This window comes from Tachypleus tridentatus, chromosome 13 (assembly GCF_004210375.1).
Source record: "Tachypleus tridentatus isolate NWPU-2018 chromosome 13, ASM421037v1, whole genome shotgun sequence".
In the NCBI taxonomy this organism is placed as follows: domain Eukaryota; kingdom Metazoa; phylum Arthropoda; class Merostomata; order Xiphosura; family Limulidae; genus Tachypleus; species Tachypleus tridentatus.
The window spans coordinates 144,198,017-144,221,863 of record NC_134837.1 but is presented as its reverse complement, the minus strand read 5'-3'; the positions used below and the strand labels follow the sequence as shown (position 1 = coordinate 144,221,863).

Here is a 23,847-nt window from a genome sequence, read left to right as displayed (position 1 = left end):
TCTTGCATTATTAAAGTGAGCGTGCGGGCTGTAGCCACGTGCTACTCGTGAGTTGTCTAAGTAAATTTCTATAAACCCATCTCGTTTAGCGGGATAACAGTTTACGACAAGCGATGCCCAGTGCGTCTACTTAGCGTCGCAGCGAATAGAGCAATAATTTCTCTCTATTTTCTCTGCTTTAACAACTAAGACATTTTAACACAAGTAACTATTTATTTAGAACTGTTCTGACCTTTGGAGATTTTTTTATAATCCAAAATCATTTACACATTAAAATAAACTGAAGCTCTGAGAGTATAAGGTGAGAATTTTTATTCTTTGTAGATAAGTACATTATAATTAGTTTCATTAATATTCTGGTGTAGTTTCTCTTGCTATTATATATATATATTTATTTATTTTGAGTTTAGAATTAGAGATAATATTTGTTTTAGAAGCAGCCAGCTTTACTCAGAGTAAAACGTATTTAATTTATACTTCAAGTTGATATCGAAAACTTACTTAGTTCATAATTCAAATACCAACATCATCTCGAAATGTTATTGGACAGGTGTATATTTTATATACAGATTTCATGAATTATGTTCGATTAACTAACGTTTGTACCATATGACATTATTTGTCTCATATGTATACCCGTATATATATATATATATATATATACATATATACGAATAAACTTCATATAATGATGAAATTATTTCTTACTACTATATACTATAATAGTAATCACTTTAATCTCATTATTACTATGATATATTGTGTGAATGAGTCCATTTGTAGTGTCCTGTTAAAAATACTATATAATTATTTATATTTATAAAAGTAAGATAACTAATTTTGGGGAAATACTTCACAGCAAATACATGAATTATTATATTCTGTGTGGCTGTTTATTATCAATGCATTTTATGGATAGATTCTGTGTCGTGGAACCTTCAATATCGAGTGCATATGGTTTTACGATTTAATGTAGATTATAAACCTAAAACGCCTTACAGTAAATTGTCTTACATAAAATTACATTGTATATGCACTGTGACCTGTTGTCAGTTTGTTTGTTGCACAAAGTTACACAAATGGTCTATCTGTTTTTACCATGGCGGATTTTGAAACCCGATTTTTATCGTTGTAAGCCCTCAAGATTGCAACTGAGGGAGTAAATTCCTCGTTACGATAATGTGCAACAGAGCCAAACATAATGATAAACTATACGTTTTGTTTGTTTCATAGTGATATTTATGTTAATATCACTTTTGTTTTATGAGATTATAGTGTTTAGCATAATAATGAAGTTTAAACGGAATAGAGGCAGACCTGACAAAATTAGTTTTGACTAATTAAATGCAGACTTTTGACCATAGAGTTTGGTTTGTTTTGAATTTTGCGCAAAGCTATACGAGGACTATCTGCGCTAGTCGCTCCTAGTTTCAAAGTGAAAGACTAGAGGAAAAGCAGCTAGTTATAACCACCCACCGCCAACTTTTGGGCTACTCTTTTATCACCAAAAAGTGGGACTGACCGTAATAATATTACGCCCCCATAGCTGAAAGAGCGATCATGTGTGGTGTGATGCGGATTCGAATCCGGGATTGTCGGGTTACGAGTGGAGTGCCTTATCCATCTGGCCATACCGGGTCTGACCATAGAATCACCCCAATAAGTTTTGATATAAATTAAATCAGAGTATATGCTTGGTACCGCAGTTTAGTGAATCAGTTGTTTGTAAATGAATAATTCATTATCTTTAATTAGACTTTATCATACGAGGTAATACATGATCTGCACGTTGCTACCAATGCGGTTGATTTCTTCAGTTGATATAAGAACGATAGAAGTTGTATTGTCTACATTACTGCAAACGATTGTAGTATATTGGCTCGAAGTCTGACGGAAATCATTTTAAAAGTCTTCAATTACTTCTTGATAAAAATGTATTTATTTAAAAATGATAAGTTTTGATGATAAGACTAGTGCCATATCCAATACCTTGAATATGATAAATGTAAAAAAATACAAAAAAATTAGAAAGTTGGCTTTGTCTGTTTGTTTGAATTTAAGCCCAAAGCTACACAATAAACTGTCTGTGCTCTGCCCACCACGCTGTGCTATTGATGAGGGGGGGGGGTCAGATAGTAGGCACGTTAGCACCAAAAAACAAGGAAACAAGGTAGGAATAAGCGAGTACATTACAACACTTGGTGATTTTTGACACTGTGTCAAAATGGGTGTGGCCATCTTTATTCTCATTCATACTGCGTGTGCTTTTTGTAACTTGGTAGTTGTTCAAATTAAATATTTAATTTTTTATGTTGTAAACTTTGTTTCATCAACCAAGTACTGATAAATTTAGGTAATCAAATTACGTAATCCTTACGAAATGTATGACGTCGTAAGACAGATGTGTTAATTTCTAAAGTGAAACAGAAAGTTCCAATAGTCATACTGTGTTTACAGGAGACTGTGTTATCGAAATGGTAAGTGTTGGGCCACAATAAGAATATCAAACTGCTGGTTTTTGAAAATTAAAAAAAATGTTGGGTATTTAGAAAGGATTAACTACTGATAAAACTCAATGAAAGCCTATATTTCGATAAAATTTTAAAGTAAAACACGAATTGGGAAAGGGCAAGGCAATTGCCGCACTCACTTTGAGTTTCCACGTGTCAAAAATCACTACGTACAGGAATGTAGCTCCGCCCATTCTTACCCTGTTTTCTTACTTTTTGGTGCTCCCATTCGTGCTTTTTAATTTTTTAAGAATATTTTTTACACTTGTCTCAGCGTTTTTGTGTCCTAAGTCTCGTGAGTGACTCGCTCTAGGCCTATCTTTCTCGTAGCTTTTCTTCGGATTATATCTTAACAGTGACTCGCTCTAGGCCTATCTTTCTCGTAGCTTTTCTTCGGATTATATCTTAACAGTGACTAGGCTCTAGGCCTATCTTTCTCGTAGCTTTTCTTCGGATTATATCTTAACAGTGACTCGCTCTAGGCCTATCTTTCTCGTAGCTTTTCTTCGGATTATATCTTAACAGTGACTAGGCTCTAGGCCTATCTTTCTCGTAGCTTTTCTTCGGATTATATCTTAACAGTGACTAGGCTCTAGGCCTATCTTTCTCGTAGCTTTTCTTCGGATTATATCTTAACAGTGACTCGCTCTAGGCCTATCTTTCTCGTAGCTTTTCTTCGGATTATATCTTAACAGTGACTAGGCTCTAGGCCTATCTTTCTCGTAGCTTTTCTTCGGATTATATCTTAACAGTGACTAGGCTCTAGGCCTATCTTTCTCGTAGCTTTTCTTCGGATTATATCTTAACAGTGACTAGGCTCTAGACCTACCCGTCTTAAGCTTTTCTTAGTGCTATCTTTTGACATTTCCTGTCTTGCTGGTTTTACTTCTATAGATTTTCTTCCATCTAACCAGAATGACAGCCTTTACTTTGGCTGCATGAATGGCTAAAGCTTGTTTCGTATATTCAGCATTACTGTTTTTAACATTATCTCTAATCTTGCAGTAACGCTTTCAATGCAGGGACAAAGACTTTTCAAGGTTATCAAATTTTTTTCCCCCTTTTCTCTCTTTTGTTTAATTCAAAGACATATTTTAAAAACCGCACTGTTTCAACTACAGTCTTAGATGTCGATAGGTCACACTTAGTGTGAAATCAATTTAAAGGTAAATTACACAGCTTATTATTATTATTTCAAGTCCAAAGCACTCGAGCAAAACCATCCTTGTCAGTGATGTCGAGAAAACCCACTTGTAGAGAAATATTTATGCAAAAATATTTTATGCAAAAAAATATTTAAAATATTTTCTCAACCCAAACGAGCCGTTTTTGCATAAATAAAACCATCCTTGACTTCGATAGTAGTATCGTTCATCCTCATGTAGGAGACTTACGTCTTAGACACTGACTGCTACGATAGAACTGCTACGCTCAACACAGAATCCTCGAATCAAACGTATAGAACTTTAAACTTTGCATTCAAAGGTTAGATCATAGCTAGAACCTTGATCTAAAGAATCTACGTAGTTCATGTTTTTATTTATCTAGTTCATATAGCTGCAGACTGATCATGTTGCTCGTGCGCATAAGCAATGATGCAGCCGCACGTGATGTGAGGACGACTTGTGATATGAACGTGCTTGTAATAATAGAATTTGGACATTAGTGTATTGTTAACTCGTTAGTAGTATTGCAAAATGGTTATTGTTATTACCAAGGTTGTAAATAAAACTGAGAAAAACGCTTCTAGCTAAAGCTTAATAAGTGAATTATGTAAATTATGTGAATTTAGATCTGCACAAGGTTAACGACAGAAGAGGGCTATGCTTTTCCAACAACATTAGTCAAACAGATGGCCAGATTGAGAAATCTGTTTTTGTAAAATTTTTGTTTTCACTTCACCTACTTTCTCAAGTGCTTGGGTGGATTGTTTTTCTGTAACTTTTTATAAAGTTTTATTTACATGCTATTTTCAGTGTGTTTGAGATATTAATTTGTATTGCACATCTGAGCCTTTGCTACTATACGTACTACGGTGTTTATGGTAATTAACCCAAGTGATAACACAAAAATATTAAACACAACAAGCAAATTAGCAATGAATTGGAAACGGTTTGGCTCAATTGCAGTGGTTTAAATTTTGAAACTGATGAACAGAATTCGAATCAGCGTAATATGGCACAAATTATTCCCCGCGCTTTGAGCAAGTTATGTTCCAGAAGAGTACTAGTCAAACCCTTAGACTGGATTGTAGGAAGTACAGTGCTGCTGACCTTTTGTTTTCCATCTAATTAATATTCCAAAATCAGGGATGACGACAGACAGCTTTAACAGCTTTTTCATAAACGTGCAACACAAATACAAAAAATGAATAATGTTAAATGTACATTTTTAGTGTTGTTACTGACAGCAAGGCTTTTGTATACAGATTGTCAGAAACAAAAGAAAATGTTCTATCATAGGCAAATAATTATCCTAAGAAATGATCCGAAGTCTTCATTAAATATTATGATTGGATTAAATTGTGTGAAAATTTTATTAGGTATAAATTATTAGGGTGGGAGAAGACTGGAGCTAATTAAAAATGTTTCGGTATTTTTGCACAGAGTTACACAGGGGTTCCTCATAGATCCCCACAAATTTCAATGAATATACTAAAAGGAAGACATCTAGACAACAATATCCACCACCAACTCTTATCTAACTGCTTGATCACTTAAGCTAGTCAATAACATCCATCAAAAACTCTTATATAACTGAATATTGGATTTTATCTCCACTCTTATAACCCCAAAGTCCATAACGTATTTCTTTGGTAACGGGGCATAAGCCATGGAACCTTGGATTCACTGTCCAGTTATTTCAGCAAATTTCCTCAGAAGCTCCTAGCTAAATACATATGAAATAATGAAATAACTGATATGTCAATAAAGTACCAACTCATGGTGAAAAACACGTAAGCTGTGGACAACCAGATCAAGTAATAACGTAAAATTTACTTCAGTAGTTGTTATATATCTAATAATGAGTGTCTATGGGGAAAATAGCTTCAACAGATATCGCTCAATACAATAGAAAATGAGTGAAAAGTCATGCCACACTGACTAAAAAAAACCCTTTATGATATATGAGCTACTAAGATATTTTGGCAATGTCCTTAAGAATGTTTATATGCATAAAACAATACAATACAATATTCCCCGTACTGTGCTTAAAATTAACTTTACAACGCCAGTTGGTTTTTACTCATTAGTTTGTTTTTAAGGGCAAAGCTGCACAATGGCAATAGGTGCTATGCACATCCCGGGTATTGAAACTGGATTTTTAGCACCATACAATCTTACACTTTTCGCTGAACCATCCAAAACAGTTACGTGTTTTTACTACACAATAGTCTATCTATGCTGTGCCAATAGCGAAAACATGAGCTACGGATTTTAGCACTTTAAGTTCATAAGATTACGGCTGACCTACGAGAAGAGTGTTAGTTGGACGATGACGTTCTTGAATATAGAGCTAACAAAAGTTTTTGACTTTCAAGTGGTTAGCGCAAATAAACAACAAAAAACAATGGGCTTATAATTATATATTATTATTATAATTATCTATTATTATTATATTGTATATTATTATTATAATTATATATTATTATTATAATTATATATTATTATAATAATTATCTATTATTATTATATTGTATATTATTATTATAATTATCTATTATTATTATATTGTATATTATTATTATAATTATCTAAGTGTCTCAAATGTTTTAATTAAATTGATTTATAAAAAAAATCGCGTAGTTTTGTTACCAAGATATCTAAACAAGGAAGAAATATTTTTAAAACGTGTGTACACTCTTCACTGTAACCGTGATGATTCACACATAACTGTAATATATATTATTTCTTTATTACATCATCACGGGTTGAATTGTAATGTCTGATTGTAATTGGGGTAACAAAATATATCACTCTCATTGTACTGTCCCTTGCTTCGATGTTGCTCAGAATGTTTCTTACCATCGCTTATTAACAACTGCATCAAAACAGGAAATCCTTTTCAAAGACAACGGAAGTAGATAACAGCTGATCCGTAAGAGGTTGAGAGAATACCCAACGGATGATTTTCTCTACCGCATGGCACTTGGAAGAAAAACTAACTTTTAGCATCCTATGAGACTACAAATAATATTAAAATACCCTATATCAGGTTCATCTCTCAAAATTATTTTATTCATAATCATTATAATTATTTTGTATTTTTATTCTGCTTGAAAAATGCTATAACGTTAATAAAGTGCTTCTCTGTATTAACCTAAATCATTATTTGCAGAAAGACAGTGGGAATTCAGTTTTAATTGCAACCAAACGTAGTTCGTGGAGTAGTACATAGCATATACAGTGGATTTTAGAACCAAAAAGTAATGCTTTTACTGACAGTAAACAATAAGAAGATATTTTCGTTTGAAAAGACTTAGTTACATCATTTGGTCCTAACAGTGATTTATATATTTCTGAATATCTGTGTTTTGTTAAGTTTCTTTGGTAAGTAAATGGGTTACGATGCAACTTTAGATATAAACAAGTTTATTTTGACCACTGAGAATTAGACCACGTGTTCTCTTAGCTTAAAAAGAGTTACGAAAGATTATACATTGGCACAGAATCCACGTTAGTTAAAGACATAATTTTAGCCTCACAAATTACAAGCTGACAAGCTTATTTTCGTTAATTAATTTAGTGGTTCTTTTTTCAGATGTTTTTGTATGTACGCTTTCATATAATTTTTTACTTTTGTTGCGGAGTTTATGGTTTGGTCAAATTACTATAACCGCTTAAAATAATCCACTTTTGTATACACTTTTTAAACAATAAACCCTACTTGGTTTCTATACTTTTGTGTTCGCTGTACCATACCAAAACAATACTAGGTTATGGAAATACAAATAGCTAGGGCCCGGCATGGCCAAGCGTGTTAAGGCGTTCGGCTCCTAATCCGAGAGTCGCGAGTTCGAATCTCGGTTGCACCAAACATGCTCGCCCTTTCAGCCGTGGGGATGTTATAATGTTACGGTTAATCCCACTATTCGTTAGTAAAAGAGTAGCCCAAGAGTTGGCGGTGGGTGGTGATGACTAGCTGCCTTTCCTCCAGTCTTATACTGCTAAATTAGGGACGGCTAGCGCAGATAGCCCTCGAGTAGCTTTGCGCGAAATTAAAAAAAACAACAAAACAAACAAATAGCTATTCTTATAGCGAGCCCGTGATATCCTTCTCACATGATTTATGTTGACGTGTGCAAGGCACAAATTTTCACACTGCAGTGAACCTAAAAGTTAAAAAAACGGAGGGAAAAGAAGAAGTATCTGTAAGCAGTATCCTACCCGAGAGTAAGTAAGCTTTTCAACAGCTAGTTAAAGTAGGGTTAAGGAAGACTTTAATGTTACTTTATCAATAATTCAGATACATGCTGTAATGGGATATTTAAACGTCAAATTAAAATTGTCAACACATTAGTTCCTGAGCTGTGTTATGCAAATACGAAGTAAATATGTAAAAAATGCAGAAAGTTCCAGTGTTTATATTGAATGGAATGCTACATATGCTGATGTTCAGCAAAACGTGCTTGATCTTGTTAGAACTAAATTGAAACTGGAATCTATAAACCGTATTTATTAATTAGTTCATGCCTTGTAATTTAATCTGCGTTTATCTTTATTGAACTATATTTTCAGGATTTGTATAACATTCGTTTACACGATATCTCTGTTCTGCTTATCCATTTATCTGCGTGTATTTTCCTGGAATATTATTGACATGGTTTATTTCTAGTTTTTACTCTTCACAAATTAGCATTAGCATCGCCAAAGTTTCTTAATAAACAATAACATATTTTAAATTACATTTCAACAGCAGTATCGTAATCTTAAAGTTAGTAGCGTACAGATACATAAAGCAAGAACATTTCAGAATGCTTTTATATTGCACTTAAGAAAATACTTTTCCTATAGAATCACTCAGAGGTAGGGTTGTTGGTGTAATTCTCAAAAGTAGGACAATCGTTTGCTGAGCCCATTACGACTTTTATGTCATTTTTCTAGAATAGGGCACTCGGTTTGTTAAACCCGTAAGGTTTGTGATCAGACACTTTGTAGAATAATAACGAGCCTGAGTTATTTTAACTTGCTGAACCCGTAAAGAGTCGTGTCACTTGCAGGAATAGAGCAGCCGGTTTGTTAAACCAGCAAATATTCTGATCCACTTTAAGGAGTAAAACATTCATTTTATGGAACCCATAAGGTGTTTATTGCCACTTTCAGGAGTAGAGTGAGCCCGTAATAAATTTGGTGTCATTCTCAGGAGTAGAACGGTTACCTTCTTGAACCCATAATAAGTTTGATTCTATCATGATAAGTATGTCAGTTAATTAGTTAAATCTGTAAAGTATGATGTTATTTTCAAGACTAGGGTAATCAACTGTCTGAATCTACAAAGTTTTTGATGTCATTCTCATCAGTAGGGCAGTCGATTTGCAGAATCTACAAAATGTTATTTTGGCTCTCTAGTTATCTAAGCTTGGCATAGCCAGGGGATCAGGGCGCTCGACTCATAATCTGAGGATCGTGGGTTCGAATCTCCATCATCCCGAACATGCTTGAACTTTCAGCCGTGTAGACATTCTAAAGAACGATCAATTCCACTATTCGTTGGTGGTGGTGATAGATGCCTTCCCTCTACTTTCACACTTCTAAATTATGGACAGCTGACGCAGATAGCCCTTGTGTAGCTTTGCGCGAAATCCAAAACAGAAAAACAGTCATCTTATCTTTTTCAGAATATTGAACAAAGTAATAGAGATTTAGGAGAGATATAAAAATAAACAAACTCCAGCCACCTTAAATCTCTATTAACGTGTTTGTTCAACCTGAGCGTTGGTCACGTTAACGTAAAGGAAAAAAAAAAAAAGAGTCCATCTAAGACGTATAGAATAAAATGGAGCATGAATTGACAAACAAATTATATCAATGTGAACGATCACATTTTCAAGATATAATATTAAAATATCAGTGGTATATATATATATATGGCATAGGCTTAAAAAATAAGAGTCTTACAGTGGTTTTATGAGAAGTTAATTATTAGTGGAATTTAATGTTACCCCCTTCGTCATGACAACATCACTTTAACATAAAACATGGATACATGTTTGTTTCCAATGTTAGAATCAACGCTTTTTTGTAGGTTAGGCATGATAGACATTTGACATCTCCTGCTTTTCAACATATTTCATTTAGATATAGGAATCCTATGTTTGAATAAGTATTTATCTTTATGTACAAGTACAGGATACAAGATGCTTGTTTTTTCCACTAGCTAGGATGAAAGTTTGTGGTCGATTTTCCTGATGAAAGATATTATTGTGATACAAACTTTAATAACGACAAACATTAAATCGCTCAGAAACCATTGATTTTCTAGTCAGCAAGCTGTACTTTTAATTACCACTGTTACTAGAGCATAAAAAAACATAATCATGAATGTGTTTATTATTAAAAACAAAAACACGATAACACAAATGTTTTGAACAACAAAAGCGCTCGGGTTATTCAGTTGCTTGGATTGCGATTTACCTATTTTGTTTTATTCCACGTGATTTTAAGATTTTTTGTGCTTTCCAGTTGTTTCAAACTTAGATTTATCAAAACTACCGTATTTTATTGTTACTGTTTCGAAAACAATGAAGTTATTTTGAACCAGAACAGTGCCTCACACGCACGTGGGCTAAACAGCCATCTCAGTGAATCTTGAGATAGAGTAAAGCTGTATCTAATTGTGTGCTACTAAATAGTGGGAAAATAGGCGGCAAACACCATTTGCCACTACAAAGTCTATGTTGAATGACATGAAGAAATTGGTTGTAATATATAAATAATATGGCCTTCACCCACGCTTACCTTTAGGTCACAAATGGTTCCAGGATTTTACCTAACTTCCTACAAAAAAAGAAAAGAGGGTTTACTTTAATTTAAGGAAGTAACAACTCTGGCTAACAGATAACATTTTGGGTTCGATTCGTACAAATTAATGTTTCTTTAACTGGTAAAAATAAACTTATCTATATCATATTAAACGTGTAATTATTTTCATAAATTGGAAAAAAAGTCCAAAATTAAGAAAAAATTTCTAGTTTTTCTTTCAAAATTTCTTTTATAAAAATTATCATTGTTAGCACCACTTTAGATTTAGATTTTGTTCAAAATTGGTTTTTCTTCAAAAGAAACTGTCGTTAAAGTTCGATATTTATGAAATGTTAATAAGGTTTTATTTTTGTAAAATGAAGAAAATATCCGGAATTTCTTATTATTATGAAAATATTAAGATATTTATTATTGTGAGAAAAAGCGTCGATGTCAACAGTATGAAGTATTGTCCTAGTTTGAGTACTCCAGCTTTTTATTATCACATAATAATGAGTCGATATTAACAGTATGAAGTATTGTCCTAGTTTGAGTACTCCAGCTTTTTTATTATCACATAATAATGAGTCGATATTAACAGTATGAAGTATTGTCCTAGTTTGAGTACTCCAGCTTTTATTATCACATAATAATGAGTCGATATTAACAGTATGAAGTATTGTCCTAGTTTGAGTACTCCAGCTTTTTTATTATCACATAATAATGAGTCGATATTAACAGTATGAAGTATTGTCCTAGTTTGAGTACTCCAGCTTTTATTATCACATAATAATGAGTCGATGTTAACAATATGAAGTATTGTCCTAGTTTGAGTACTCCAGCTTTTTATTATTATTATCACATAATAATGAGTCGATGTTAACAGTATGAAGTATTGTCCTAGTTTGAGTACTCCAGCTTTTTATTATCACATAATAATGAGTCGATGTTAACAGTATGAAGTATTGTCCTAGTTTGAGTACTCCAGCTTTTTATTATCACATAATAATGAGTCGATATTAACAGTATGAAGTATTGTCCTAGTTTGAGTACTCCAGCTTTTTATTATCACATAATAATGAGTCGATATTAACAGTATGAAGTATTGTCCTAGTTTGAGTACTCCAGCTTTTATTATCACATAATAATGAGTCGATATTAACAGTATGAAGTATTGTCCTAGTTTGAGTACTCCAGCTTTTTTATTATCACATAATAATGAGTCGATGTTAACAATATGAAGTATTGTCCTAGTTTGAGTACTCCAGCTTTTTTATTATTATCACATAATAATGAGTCGATGTTAACAGTATGAAGTATTGTCCTAGTTTGAGTACTCCAGCTTTTTATTATCACATAATAATGAGTCGATGTTAACAGTATGAAGTATTGTCCTAGTTTGAGTACTCCAGCTTTTTATTATCACATAATAATGAGTCGATATTAACAGTATGAAGTATTGTCCTAGTTTGAGTACTCCAGCTTTTTATTATCACATAATAATGAGTCGATATTAACAGTATGAAGTATTGTCCTAGTTTGAGTACTCCAGCTTTTTATTATCACATAATAATGACTCGATGTCAACAGTATGAAGTATTGTCCTAGTTTGAGTACTCCAGCTTTTATTATCACATAATAATGAGTCGATATTAACAGTATGAAGTATTGTCCTAGTTTGAGTACTCCAGCTTTTATTATCACATAATAATGAGTCGATATTAACAGTATGAAGTATTGTCCTAGTTTGAGTACTCCAGCTTTTTATTATCACATAATAATGACTCGATGTCAACAGTATGAAGTATTGTCCTAGTTTGAGTACTCCAGCTTTTTATTATCACATAATAATGAGTCGATATTAACAGTATGAAGTATTGTCCTAGTTTGAGTACTCCAGCTTTTTATTATCACATAATAATGACTCGATGTCAACAGTATGAAGTATTGTCCTAGTTTGAGTACTCCAGCTTTTTATTATCACATAATAATGAGTCGATATTAACAGTATGAAGTATTGTCCTAGTTTGAGTACTCCAGCTTTTTATTATCACATAATAATGAGTTGATATTAACAGTATGAAGTATTGTCCTAGTTTGAGTACTCCAGCTTTTTATTATCACATAATAATGAGTCGATATTAACAGTATGAAGTATTGTCCTAGTTTGAGTACTCCAGCTTTTTATTATCACATAATAATGAGTCGATATTAACAGTATGAAGTATTGTCCTAGTTTGAGTACTCCAGCTTTTTATTATCACATAATAATGACTCGATGTCAACAGTATGAAGTATTGTCCTAGTTTGAGTACTCCAGCTTTTTATTATTATTATCACATAATAATGAGTCGATGTTAACAATATGAAGTATTGTCCTAGTTTGAGTACTCCAGCTTTTTATTATTATTATCACATAATAATGACTCGATGTCAACAGTATGAAGTATTGTCCTAGTTTGAGTACTCCAGCTTTTTATTATTATTATCACATAATAATGACTCGATGTCAACAGTATGAAGTATTGTCCTAGTTTGAGTACTCCAGCTTTTATTATTATTATCACATAATAATGAGTCGATGTTAACAATATGAAGTATTGTCCTAGTTTGAGTACTCCAGCTTTTATTATTATTATCACATAATAATGAGTCGATGTTAACAGTATGAAGTATTGTCCTAGTTTGAGTACTCCAGCTTTTATTATTATCACATAATAATGAGTCGATGTTAACAGTATGAAGTATTGTCCTAGTTTGAGTACTCCAGCTTTTTATTATTATCACATAATAATGAGAAATTTTGAGATAAAGTATCGTAACAAATGTAAGATCCCATTGAACTGTTACTAACTGCTGATATCAGTATGGTGTTAAAGTTGTTAAAACGTTTTGTAAAAGTACCTCGTTGCAAAGTTCCTCAGTTTTTACGTTAGGCACTGTAACAATCATACAAACTCACAAGCAGGTTGACTGAAGTAATTTAAACATGAAAACATGTTATCGTAAAAAAAGCACCGTGTCTCTAATCGTCCAAGTTAATGACGACATTAACAAAGTGGTTAGAAATGAAATCGGAATAAGTAGATATAGAAGTCCATAAACGGAAAACAGAATTTATCAGTTTGACCTTGCGCATGCGCTTGCGAAACGCTCTTGAGTGATAAACCATTGACACATTATGACTCTTCTCCCATGTTTTGAAGTGGAAGAGTAAAGAAAGAAAAAAAAACCAGTCAACATAATATACAGTGTATTATGCTATACTATACAGTGACTCGCATCCGACATCAAGTTTAACTGCATAACAGGATGTTACTTATAAACCCCCTGACTCTTTTCTTCTTGTAGATTGGTCCTAATACGAGAGCAGGATGAAACTAAATTAGACTGAAATCACGACGAAGTCTCTACTTATAACTGTTTCATCAAGCAGATGACAAATATCAATATGGTTCAGCCTGGGAACTGGTCTGGAAAAAGTCTGATTATTATTGTATCGTTGTGGCTGCTGTCGACATTGCCTCTACAATTAAACGCACGAACCAACTCATTAGTGTCTTACAGAGAAGCACTAGAGAAAACACGTGAAGCCCAAACATCTTTAGCAGCACGTGATTCAAACTTTTACAGTCATCACCGTCCTCGCCCAGGGTAGGAAATTATTTGTTTAGTTAACGTGCCACGTTAATATTCCAATACACGACTACCTTAGATACAACAACTTCTATTTTGCTCAGTTAATCCACCTTTATGAATTACACCTGTTTCACTCGTTTGCTCTACTGTTATAAACTTTATTTGAATTTTATGTCTTTCCTTGAGTTCGGTTATGTCTTCTCCTACTTACATTTCGCTCGTAGCATGTTTCACTTACCTGGTACGTTTTTTTATGCGTGTAGCTAGCACTTTTCTCAATTATTCGCTGTTTTCTTGACGTCATCACTAAAGAAGGAGCTTCCTCTCTCCTCTTCCTTACTGCTCATTTAAAAGTTATCAAATTTTTATTTCCCCTTGTTTTATATATGTCTCTTTCTTTCAACACGTACGTTAATGCTTGGCCAGATAAACTACAAACTAATTAGATAAGATTTTATTACGTTCCTACTTTTAAAAGAGTCTTTTGAGAAGTAAGTCATTTAATTGACCATTTAATATTATCTTCTTTTGATGTTGGCATGCCTCATACAGTATCGTGAATGTTTTTATTTTAAACTATGTTTATCATAAATACAAAAATTATGAAAACCAGGAGAAGCAACTCTTAAAGGAATTTTCACAGACGACGTGGTTGATAAAAAGAACATATTGAAGTAAGCTTAGGCTTTTAAATGCCCTTTTTTTGGTCAAAATATTGAATACGGAATGATGCTACATCACTTAACAGCTGAGTCGTGATGTTCAATGAACTATCGAGATGGTACAGAAAGTAAATACAAAGTGAAAGATACTTGTAATAATAGACTTAACATAAATACAGCGTGTGGTATTGATTTGGACTTGAAAATTTAGTTTTTCTTGTATCTTCTATCGCCAATTGTTCAAGCTAGGTCCATTGACTAAATCAAACGTTTCTTAGTTTGCAAGAACTTTTGCCCAGAGTGACCAGCTCATACTACGTGACTCATCACTGTCATTTAAATATAGGTGAGGCCGTAACCTTGAAGTTTCCTACATCAAAATCTTGGCAGAGGATCTCGCCGACCTGAAGGATCCTTAGTCCATACAATGGCCATTCTACATTATCACCCGTAATCGGGTGCTGTTCGTCGGCTTCTCCGCTGCCTGCTAACCTGTTTACTCGAATGCACTGGGATTCAAGGGGTCACACGTAGGCATACTATCGTCATGATGCGCACTGGGATTCAAGGGGTCGCACGTAGGCATACTATCGTCATGATGCGCACTGGGATTCAAGGGGTCACACGTAGGCATACTATCGTCATGATGCGCGTAAACGCATACATTAAGGTGTATGTAGGTGTGTGTGCAATTTTTCTTTACGAAGTCTGACTTACAATTGTCAAGTGTAGGGTGAAGAGAAAGGAAACGTTTCTGAGCGCCCCTATTATATAAGATCCTTAGCTCCAGCGGAGGGTCTGATAAAGTTAAACCTAAATACCTATCGCGTTTTCGTCGTCGTCACCCTTGAAGTGTTAACAGAATGATAATTGAAAGTCGACATCTTTATACAATGTTCATTATTCCACTAATATTATCATCCATAGCTTAACCTTTTTTTTCGTTTTCTCGGGAATTGTAAAGATTAAAGTAAGTTAGAACGAATATCTAGCCTGGCTTGGTGGCTAGGGCGCTCGACTCGTAAGTTGTGAGTCGCAGGTTCGAATCGTCGTCACCAAAATCCTCGCCCTTACGCCGTGGGGCGTTATTGTATGTTTGTTTGTTTTTCAATTTCACGCAAAGCTGAATGAGGGCTCCTTGCGCTAGCCGTTCCTAATTTAGCAGTGTAAGGCAAAAGGGAGGGCACTAGTCATCACCATCTACCGCCCACTCTTCGGCTACTCTTTTACCAACGAATAGTAGGATTGACCGTTATTTTATAGCGCTTCTACAGTTGAAAAGGCAAGTTTGTTTGATGTGATAAGGACTCAGAACCACTACCCTCGAATTACAAGTCGAGCGCCCTAACCACCTTGCCATGATGGGCCTGTGTTATAATATCACGGTCACTCCAATTATTTTCTGGTTTTATGGAGCCAAGTGGAAGACGTCTATGATTTTATAATTATAAACATACGTAAAACATGATCAAAATCAAGAAGTTGGACAATCTTGATTAAAATGTAGGTCATAATGTTGTAAGACTATCTGTGAACCACTGACCTTTCGGGTTAACGGCTGTGTCATTTGTAGATTAAGAAAGCAATTTGGAGTTACGTCTTGTTATGGAAAGCATATCAGAATTTGATTGGGAGTTGGGTTTAGAAGCATTAACGTTGTATCTTGAGTTTAGATTGTATCTGACACCTACAAAAGGTATCATGTCTGGTTCTGCTAAATGACAAGATTAAAAGTTTGAAAAATATTATTTTAAAATCTTCAAACACTGTTTCAACCTTATTTCTGAAACATTAGCAAAAGCGCTTTATGACATAGATATACACATATTTTTCTCACATTGTTTAGGGACTTAACATGGACTGGTAGGTAGGGTGCTCGCCACGCAATCTTTAGGTCGCGAGTTCGAATCTCTGCCACTGAATATGCTTGTTCTTAGAACATTAAGTCTCACTATTTGTCGGTTAGAAAAGTAGCCCATCAGTTGATAGTGGGTGTGTTCACTAGATGTCTCGCCTATGGTCTGTTACTGCCAAGTTAGGGACAGCTAGCGCAGATAGCCCTCGTGTAGCTTTGCGTAAATTAAAAAAAAAAAAAAGTAAATAAAAAGCTGGAACGAAATCAACTTAACGGCTTTCTCAAACACATGTTATGTGAAGCTGGCACACATATACAGAGTAATGCAAAATTCAGAACAAATATATTATAATAATACAGAAGAATAGAAATGCATGGCATATACCATCTAACGAATAAAACCGTAGACGTGAATTTCACTTAAGAGACAAACATGGTTGGATGCTAAGTAAGGGGTAGTTTAAAAGCCAGTAACTTATCTGATTCAGTTTTCTTCAGTTTCTGGCTGAACAATCGCTGTAACTAAGAGGGAAGTCATCCTGCAATTCACTAAGATGATGTTTCATCTGTCCTTAATTGTCATAAAATAAATTAGGTGTAAGTGAAAACATTGTATAGAATTTGCAAAATATGACAGCTTGTCCCTCTAACTACATATAGTAGACAATTCTTCATCTAATGATCTGGTGAGATCAAGTTTATAGAACTTGAAACATTATTTTCGTTATCTGATGAAAAGTCTCATAACCTTATCAAAATAGCTTTATATATTAAGAACACCACAGCGTTTACCAACCTAATAACCTCGTCTATTTGCCCGATAAAATCTACGAAAGAATTAAAATTGTCTTCTTTTCTTAATCTCGTGAAATTATATTTAATTCAATTTAAGTCCAGAGGACTGTATTTCATTATGTCATAAAATTTCTTGGAGCTAAGCCAAATATTTTTGTCTGATAATCGTATTTATGCTTGTAGGAAACATTATTTGATAACGCTATGAAATTTTATATAGTTAAGTCTACAACTCTTCAGTACCATTATCTTAAAAACATATATAACCAAGTCCAATTTTCTTGTCGTATAGTTCAAAGTAAGTGGTTCAACGGTCAATTTGCAGAAAAATAACCAATGCGAAATTTTCATAAGATAATTTGAAATTCCATACAAACCCTTTTTAAACGATGTGATTTGGTTTGTTTCAATTTTACGCATATTTACACGAGGGCTAACTGCGCTAGCTGTCCTTGTTTTAGCAGTGATAGATAAAAGGCGAACCAGCTAGTGAACACACCCGCTATCAACAGATGGGCTACTTTTCTAACTAAAGAATAGTGGAACTTAATGTTTTAAGAGTAAGCATGTTTGGTGACAGGGATTCGAACACGCGACCCAAAGATTGCGTGGCGAGCACCATAACCATCAGGCCATGTTAGGCTCCTAGACAATCAGAAAAAAATATGCGTATATCTATGTCATAAGACGTTTCTTTCTAATCTTTTAGAAACGGGGATGACACAGTGTTTGAAGAAGGTGAAACCACACTTGTACTTTATTCGAAAAATCCTCTTTTGTTAAACATTTTTCAGACTTCGACTTCTTGTCGTTTAGTAGAACCAGACAGGATACCTGTTATACGTGTCAGATATAACATTATTGTTTCTAAACTCAACTCTCCAATCAAATTCTGATATGCTTTCCATGACAAGAGGTGACTTCAAATTTTTTTGTTAATGTACAAATGACAGACAGCCGTTAACCCGAAAGGTCAGTGGTCCACAGATAGTCTTACAACATTACAACCTACATTTTAATCACGATTGTCCAACTTCTTGATTATGATCACGTTTTACGTATGAATATAATTGTAAATCATAGAAGTGTTAGACTTAGTTCCATAAAATACTGTTCCAGACAGTGTATCGGAAACAGCAGTCGACATTTATCTGTCTTTAATACTTTGCTAGAAATCTGTATGTCGGGGGAGGGTGTATCAGTCATCTACGCATCTCTTTTGTTTGTTTGTTTGTTTTGGAATTCCGCACAAAGCTACTCGAGGGCTATCTGTGCTAGCCGTCCCTAATTTAGCAGTGTAAGACTAGAGGGAAGGCAGCTAGTCATCACCACCCACCGCCAACTCTTGGGCTACTCTTTTACCAACGAATAGTGGGATTGACCGTAACATTATACACCCCCACGGCTGGGAGGGCGAGCATGTTTAGCGCGACGGGGGCGCGAACCCGCGACCCTCGGATTACGAGTCGCACGCCTTACGCGCTAGGCCATGCCGGGCCCTACGCATCTCTAAAGAGCAAGTCTAGTAGCTGTTAGCCACACTAAGTTTTATGTTACTTACTGTAGAAAAATATGCATGACCAATGATATTCCAGAGTTACTAAGGAAACAACTAGCGACATCCGATAGGCAAAAATAACATATTTTATTTTGAATTCTTCACTCTCAAGATCGAATATGGTTTAACGATTAGCATACTAGCACAATGATCAAGATCGAATATGGTTTAACGATTAGCATACTAACACAATGATCAAGATCGAATATGGTTTAACGATTAGCATACTAACACAATGATCAAGATCGAATATGGTTTAACGATTAGCATACTAACACAATGATCAAGATCGAATATGGTTTAACGATTAGCATACTAACACAATGATCAAGATCGAATATGGTTTAACGATTAGCATACTAACACAATGATCAAGATCGAATATGGTTTAACGATTAGCATACTCAACACAATGATCAAGATCGAATATGGTTTAACGATTAGCATACTAACACAATGATCAAGATCGAATATGGTTTAACGATTAGCATACTAACACAATGATCAAGATCGAATATGGTTTAAAGATTAGCATACTAACACAATGATCAAGATCGAATATGGTTTAACGATTAGCATACTAACACAATGATCAAGATCGAATATGGTTTAACGATTAGCATACTAACACAATGATCAAGATCGAATATGGTTTAACGATTAGCATACTAACACAATGATCAAGATCGAATATGGTTTAACGATTAGCATACTAACACAATGATCAAGATCGAATATGGTTTAACGATTAGCATACTAACACAATGATCAAGATCGAATATGGTTTAACGATTAGCATACTAACACAATGATCAAGATCGAATATGGTTTAACGATTAGCATACCAACACAATGATCAAGATCGAATATGGTTTAAAGATTAGCATACTAACACAATGATCAAGATCGAATATGGTTTAACGATTAGCATACTCAACACAATGATCAAGATCGAATATGGTTTAACGATTAGCATACTAACACAATGATCAAGATCGAATATGGTTTAACGATTAGCATACTAACACAATGATCAAGATCGAATATGGTTTAACGATTAGCATACTAACACAATGATCAAGATCGAATATGGTTTAACGATTAGCATACTAACACAATGATCAAGATCGAATATGGTTTAACGATTAGCATACTAACACAATGATCAAGATCGAATATGGTTTAACGATTAGCATACTAACACAATGATCAAGATCGAATATGGTTTAACGATTAGCATACTAACACAATGATCAAGATCGAATATGGTTTAACGATTAGCATACTAACACAATGATCAAGATCGAATATGGTTTAACGATTAGCATACTAACACAATGATCAAGATCGAATATGGTTTAACGATTAGCATACTAACACAATGATCAAGATCGAATATGGTTTAACGATTAGCATACTAACACAATGATCAAGATCGAATATGGTTTAACGATTAGCATACTAACACAATGATCAAGATCGAATATGGTTTAAAGATTAGCATACTAACACAATGATCAAGATCGAATATGGTTTAAAGATTAGCATACTAACACAATGATCAAGATCGAATATGGTTTAAAGATTAGCATACTAACACAATGATCAAGATCGAATATGGTTTAACGATTAGCATACTAACACAATGATCAAGATCGAATATGGTTTAACGATTAGCATACTAACACAATGATCAAGATCGAATATGGTTTAACGATTAGCATACTAACACAATGATCAAGATCGAATATGGTTTAACGATTAGCATACTAACACAATGATCAAGATCGAATATGGTTTAACGATTAGCATACTAACACAATGATCAAGATCGAATATGGTTTAACGATTAGCATACTAACACAATGATCAAGATCGAATATGGTTTAACGATTAGCATACTAACACAATGATCAAGATCGAATATGGTTTAACGATTAGCATACTAACACAATGATCAAGATCGAATATGGTTTAACGATTAGCATACTAACACAATGATCAAGATCGAATATGGTTTAACGATTAGCATACTAACACAATGATCAAGATCGAATATGGTTTAACGATTAGCATACTAACACAATGATCAAGATCGAATATGGTTTAACGATTAGCATACTAACACAATGATCAAGATCGAATATGGTTTAAAGATTAGCATACTAACACAATGATCAAGATCGAATATGGTTTAAAGATTAGCATACTAACACAATGATCAAGATCGAATATGGTTTAAAGATTAGCATACTAACACAATGATCAAGATCGAATATGGTTTAACGATTAGCATACTAACACAATGATCAAGATCGAATATGGTTTAACGATTAGCATACTAACACAATGATCAAGATCGAATATGGTTTAACGATTAGCATACTAACACAATGATCAAGATCGAATATGGTTTAACGATTAGCATACTAACACAATGATCAAGATCGAATATGGTTTAACGATTAGCATACTAACACAATGATCAAGATCGAATATGGTTTAACGATTAGCATACTAACACAATGATCAAGATCGAATATGGTTTAACGATTAGCATACTAACACAATGATCAAGATCGAATATGGTTTAACGATTAGCATACTAACACAATGATCAAGATCGAATATGGTTTAACGATTAGCATACTAACACAATGATCAAGATCGAATATGGTTTAACGATTAGCATACTAACACAATGATCAAGATCGAATATGGTTTAACGATTAGCATACTAACACAATGATCAAATTCACGTCCCTTTAGCAAAAAAACGCGCTTCTCTGTTTGAAGCTGTGAAAGTGTTATAAAAATGACATCCAAATCTCATTTCTTGTTCAATCAAGAATAGCCCAAGAGCGTTATATTCTGTCATTTCAAAATCAGGGACGTCTAGCGCAGATAGTCCCTGTGTAGCTCTGCGCGAATTTCCGAAACAAATTCTGTGCTGTATTAAAACATTATAATTTTAACCATGTTCTGCGCATACGTCTTAATCTTAAGTAATTTCCAGATATTTTTCTTGTAATTAATTAATAACTTAGAAGTTCAAGTGAAAGTTTTAATGGATTCAATTAATTCTTTTGGAAAAAACGCGTTATTCTTGAGTTGTCTTCTGGACTTAACAACGTTTAAATCAGGAGTTACATTGTATGATTGTTTTTGAATTTCGCGCAAAGCTTTACGAAGACTATCTGCGCTAGCTGTATCTAATTTAGTAGTGTAAGATTAGAGGGAAGGTAGCTAGTCATCGCCACCCAACGCCAACTCTTGGGCAACTTTTTTATCAACGAATAATGGGATTAACTGAAACATTATAACGCCTGCACGGCTGAAAGGGCTTTTGACTGCAAAAAAGTAAAAAGCAAAGAAAAAAAAAAACAACAACAACACCTTGGTGACGGAAAAAAATGGCGCCAGAAAGATTAAACCACATGAGAAAAATATTTCAGCTTCGAAATATCAGTAAGTACGTACACGTGCCGATAAGTAAATGTAAACATAAACGAGCGTAGAGATAAAATAAGTTTTTCTGCTCTTTTACCATCACCGAAGGCGTATTAGTATATATAATCCATTAAGGCACTTTAGGTTATTACACGTTGTTAATATTCCACAGTAATGTTATTGTTCAACCATCTGCCAATTCATTGTAGTAGTTAAAATGTTTTAGTCTACTTTACAATAATGCATTTTTAATTGGTCGAAATACCATAAACTGTTTGATCGTTAGTTAACGGGTTAATTGGTGAACATAAACAAATCGTAACGTAAATTTGAACTTACCTGTACGGTGACACCATATTTTTCTTCCGTTAAGCATATAATTTTATGACCACTTTAATAGCTTTAATCGAGGATTAAGTTTGACAGAACAAATACGAAAATAAAGTTTACTATATTTTCACTTTTTATCAGAATAATATTACTTCTACAGTGTAACCATCACTTTAGTATCTGCACTACAACTGAAAGAGACAGCAATAACTGTTATCATTTATTACAATTAATAAATTGTAATTTATTTCTAAAAAAAAAATCTGTTGTTGACTTTAATTATGAACTGTTGTCTAAAGGGAACATCAGTAATCAATAGCACCTTATTACCCACGCTAAGTGGTTGGCTATAACTCTTATAATACACCAGTAGTTTAAAGTTTGAGAAACATTTTGTGGTATAGCATGGATTCAAATCAGGATCGCCAACTTTAAAAAAATCCAGGTTTCTTTCACAGAAAAAATCCACGAAAGACGATTCAAGAAGAATACGAAGAAAAAGATGCAACAAACATAACTTATTGTTTTCAGCTATAGAAAGGTGCAACAAACATAACTTACTGATTTCAGTTATACAAAGATGCAACAAATATAACTTATTGTTTTCAGTTATATAAAGGTGCAACAAATATAACTTATTGTTTTCAGTTATAGAAAGGTGCAACAAATACAACTATTTTTTTTCAGTTATGAGTCGTAACATGTTAAAAACAAATTTATATGTTATTCATAAACTTAAAATATTGTTCAGTGCAGTTAAAGTTCAGATGCCCTTGAGTCCATTTCATACGCTATTTACATATTTAAAGTACTTTTAATCGAGTTACGCCACTCTATTTCTTCTTTTAGCTGATTCGGTAGAGATAAACGTTCGCTGGTTACATTTCTCCTTATATGATAGACGAAATAATTACATCTGTCTGTCTGTTTGCAGTTTCTATGATGCGACTATGATAGTTACAGCAAGGAACAAGTTCAGTTGCATTATTAGGGTGTTTAACAATTAGTAGAAAGGTTAAGAACAAAATAGAATGAGGTTTTATTTCAACATTCATCTATTTACGTGTATAAATATAAGTGCTAAAAG

General features: G+C 33.8%; 1 long non-coding RNA gene across 1 annotated transcript; it reads left to right on the top strand.

The window, feature by feature from the left end:
• Positions 1 to 23,313, top strand: LOC143238305 (uncharacterized). Its single transcript, XR_013020511.1, has 3 exons — positions 1 to 301; positions 13,823 to 14,125; positions 23,219 to 23,313. It is a non-coding gene; the product is annotated as an uncharacterized LOC143238305 (long non-coding RNA).
• The last annotated feature ends 534 nt before the right edge of the window (positions 23,314 to 23,847 follow it).